Source organism: Dipteris shenzhenensis, chromosome 1 (assembly GCF_047967505.1).
Source record: "Dipteris shenzhenensis isolate YYH24624 ecotype China chromosome 1, Dip_SZ_1.0, whole genome shotgun sequence".
NCBI classification, from domain to species: Eukaryota; Viridiplantae; Streptophyta; class Polypodiopsida; order Gleicheniales; family Dipteridaceae; genus Dipteris; species Dipteris shenzhenensis.
In genome coordinates this window covers 61,736,791-61,741,144 of record NC_141596.1, presented here as the reverse complement: position 1 = coordinate 61,741,144, position 4,354 = coordinate 61,736,791, and the positions used below count along the sequence as shown (strand labels likewise).

Below are 4,354 nucleotides of genomic sequence, written 5' to 3'. Positions count from 1 at the left end.
CCTTATATCTATGTGTGGGTTAAGCAAAAGTGAGCTACACAATAGAAACACAAAACTTTTTGGAAACATAGAATAAAACTCACAAATTGAATTGAAGCTTTGTTAATCCTTTTGAAATTGGTTTTTTTTTTTTTGAAGACTCTAGATCTCAAAGATAGCAAGAGGACAATCATAGCAAGCTTGCATATATCTAATATATACCACACAATATCTCACATGTACCGCACTATAATACTTATGTTTACCACGTGATATTATGTATCGTGCAGTAAAAATAAAAACACTATGCAATAAATATAAGTAATGCCATGTGATATTGTTTTAAATCGCACCTAGATTAGTTTTTCATATGGTTTTTTCATATAAAGTATGTTTAAACTACCACTTTAAATCAGACAACTTAAAACTCCTGCAAAAATAATACTATGATCAAACGTTGGAAATACTGCATAAAGGTGCATTGTCTTATATTAATAATTTATAAATGGTGTGAGTCTTACGTTTTGAGATGGTCTATTGACAAATTAAAGGGAAACTCTAGTGTTTTCTTGGCTCATTAAGTACTACTAAGACTCTTGTGATAGATAAAATATTATCATTATTATTTGCATTAAAGTGAAACCTAATCTTGAAATTTTGAGTATCTAATAAATGAGTATTAATTCAAATATTGCATGTTTTTGTTTATATGATAATCTCATGCAAAATATATCATTCTTATTTGAATGGTTACACAACATTCTTATGAACTTTACTTATAAGTTATCTTTATAATACCCAAATAAAATATATAACATTTCAATATTACCGTAAATATGTGAAAATGGCTCTAATAATCTGAGAATAATCAATGTGATGCCCACCTTTGAAAGGTATAGGACAAGTTTATAAGATATTCATGCACGAAATGCTTACCATTCTCATCCAAGATGTTGAAGATGAGTGCATAGCAATTACATATGGGTCTATACAAGTCAAATTTGTAATGCATGGGAACTAAACATGGAACAACAAAAGTCAAAATTTTGGTGAAATATTGTGAAGATTGGCTTGAAAATATTGCGTCTTAGCTGCTTGGCAATTGAGAAAGTGCAGTTTGAAGCATTTGAATTTCCTTTGTGATCGCACTAACTATGTTATCAATTGCAGGCAAGTGGTATTCTATCTTTTCTTGTTGATGGTCACCGCGTGCTACTTCCCATTGCCCCTATTGCCAATGACCGTCACAAAATTAATGTGTGCCCCCCCACACACCCCCACCCTCCCTCCTGTTGCCCTTCTCTCTCTCTCTCTCTCTCTCTCTCTCTCTCTCTCTCACACACACACACACACACACATTCATGTTGTTAGTTGAGGATGTTGTATAAGGAAATTCACTAATTACCTTTTTGCTAGCTTGTATCCATTCCTTTAGTGCTGGAAGCAGGGTTAACAACTTCCTAGGTTCAATTTGTGTAGCTTGTGCCTTTTGTAATCCCAATTGTAGCTCATAAAGTTGGGCTTTTGCCCCTTTCTCTCGTAATTGACAATCAACTATCTCTTGTTCCTTTCTTCCAAGCTCACTACAATTGACGAATATAGAAAATGTTTAGAAGATTAAGGTGAATGTTCCTACTCATCCTTTTCAATCAAGCAAAGTACATATTTGAAGGAAACACTAACCTTTGAAGGAAGTTCACTCGATTAAGCGCATCATCCAAGGATCGTCTTTGTAAATCAAATTGCCTGAAAACAAGTTATCACACTGCTTGATTTCATGTACGTGGACCTATGCCGAAATGGAAAGAACGGTATAGGTGGTTCACTTTATAAAGGATTCTAAATGTTATAGACTATGAAATCAAATGTTGGCTAGGCTCAAAGCACCACCATAGGTTATGAATATACTCATAACCTATGAACATGTCCAGGATTAATCAAGTGGAAGAAAAATCTTATGATGGCCGTACATGTACAAACCATGAAAGTGCTTTATGGAACATAGCTAGGAAGTATTGACATTAAACATTTCATGACGATTGCTTCCCTATAGGCATTTTGTAATAGTTCCTACAGATAGTCTCCATAAGAATTTTTCAAATTGGAGGTTTCTCTTCTAGTTGTAAAAGATGAGTCAAGTGTTGTTTTACCATAACTTTCATGCTTGAGGTTTCATTCTATTTGTGTATGTGAAAGAGAGATTCGTGTTTGGGTTTTTAAAAATACCATATATGTGTGTGTGTGTGTGTGTGTGTGTGAGAGAGAGAGAGAGAGGGACAGAGAGAGACTCTTGTACTGTGCACATATGCATGCATGTGCTGAATATGTGCATGCATATAGCATGTGCATGGGTGTGTGCTCATATGCATGGGTTCGCATGGGCATAAGCAATGTGTGTGTGCGCACGTGCATGCACATGTGTGAGTGCATCAAGGCATGTGCGTGCAAGCGTGTGCACGTATGAGTGTGTATGAGTGCAGAATGCACATCATGTGTGAGAGAGAATGCAACAGGCAAAGGGTTATGAAAGAAACCTAAAGGATGCACAGGAAAAGAGACCTCTCTCTCTTCTTGAGATCTTGAAGCTCTCGAGCAGCCGCTGTCTTTTCGCGCTGCACTCGCCATAGCTGCTTCCTCAGATACTCCACCCTTTGAGCGTCTCTTCTCTCTCGGTGGCTGTCACCTTGCCCTTCCTGTCAATCGCAAATTTGCCAATTAAACTTCACGTACCCATGATTCTTTTCATTGCTTGCTTACGTTTGCCTATCTGACCTGATCGCCGCCAGCCCTGCCCACTCCACGTCTTCCGTTCGCTCCTTCATCAGATTCGTTTTGGCTTTGCTGGGATTTCGCCTGTAGTGTCTTCATCTTCATTTCCACGATCTGCACGTCGATAGGGACGCATTTGAGCTGATGCTTAGATGGATTTCAACTGACAAAAGCTTATAAATTTGATGAAAATCTAACTACAAGTAGCGAAGCTTCCACGGACCTTTACTTCGTATTCCATGGCGCATTCTAGCAACGCAATCTGAAGCTCCTCCACCTTTTTTTTGTAGTATTCGGAAGGCTTGCCCGTCACCTTGATTTCAAGCAAGGCAATCATGTATAACTATGTCTTCACTTACGACAGAATCATTAACGGAAACCGTGAGCTTATGAGCGAGGGCCGGTGTGATACCTTTGAAAGATGTGATTCACAGCCCAACGTAGCAAGCTTTTTACCAAGTAAGTCCCTGATACGGTTCCCTCCTGCAAAAGATGGTAAGGCCCTGGAGCTAAATTACGGATGGCAGATACTGTAGATGGCAAGCAAAATCTGAAACCACTCACCGTTGATTTCTACTGTTTCACTCCAAACCCCACAGCCATTGGTTTCTATTTTGCAGGAGACCTTGTCCGGGGCAGCTTCAGTTTGCTCGCAATGACTCCGAGCTCCTTTCTTTGTCTGAACTCTGCCCGTAGTCATTTTCCACTCTGAGGCGTTTTCTTGCTCAAAATCATTAACTGACAGGGTTGCATGGAATTCCCTGGACGCCTCCTCGACCTTGGTGAATTCCATGGCAGAATTAACGGCGCCACAGCTATTCGGCAGCGCTAGAGTCGGTGATAGATACCAGAAAGTTGAGCTTGCGCTAACAGTAGCTCTATAGTCCTCAAATATATTCGATGGACTATTTTTTATTAGCTCTTCTCGCACAATTTCCTCTATCGTTGGGAGCATGGGCGCTGACCTAGGGCGAGTGTTCTGACTTGAAGGGAAGCCTTTTGCGGCTCCGGCCTTTCGATCGACAGTCTGGGCTGGACGCACGAAGCTTATGGTTGTTTCTTCCTCGTCCGTGGGCGCGAACTCTCCATTTTCTAGCTTTCCTGACCCTCGGTTTGACAACTCACCTCCATCTGGAATGCCATCGTCCTCGTGAGGTTGCGTCCAGGAGAGCACCATTTTCTCCAAGCCATCAGCAATCTGCTCTATCGCGTTTGGCTCTAACTTGCTCTTCCAACAAGCACTCGACAGGGGATCGGCCTCGTCCTTCATCGTCTGCTGCTGATGGGTCGGTTTTCCTGCAGGCTTGCGGGCTTTCCCGTTTCGCAAAGAGCCACCTTGGGGCTTAAAGTAGATCCGTGTCATGTTGTTTCTGCGTATTTCTCAACTGGGAGCAAGTAGGCAAACGAAGAAAGCGATGAAAAAGTGGCAATCAAGGACGACCTTCAGCTCCCATGGATGTGATTAGCTGCAGAGCTCGGAGGATGTTGAGCAGGGTTGCCACTGCGTTGCAAAGAAAGTGAAGGTGGAAGTTAGTTAAATGTCGGTTGAAGCTTCCTTTGCTTGGCACTTCAAACCTCAAGGACCCGATTTGTCATAAATTGTACC

The 4,354-nt window shown here is 41.0% G+C and overlaps 1 pseudogene; it reads right to left on the bottom strand.

Moving 5' to 3' along the window:
- Positions 1–1,066: 1,066 nt before the first annotated feature.
- On the bottom strand, positions 1,067–4,111 carry LOC147906161 (uncharacterized; annotated as a pseudogene).
- Between the last annotated feature and the right edge of the window lie 243 nt (positions 4,112–4,354).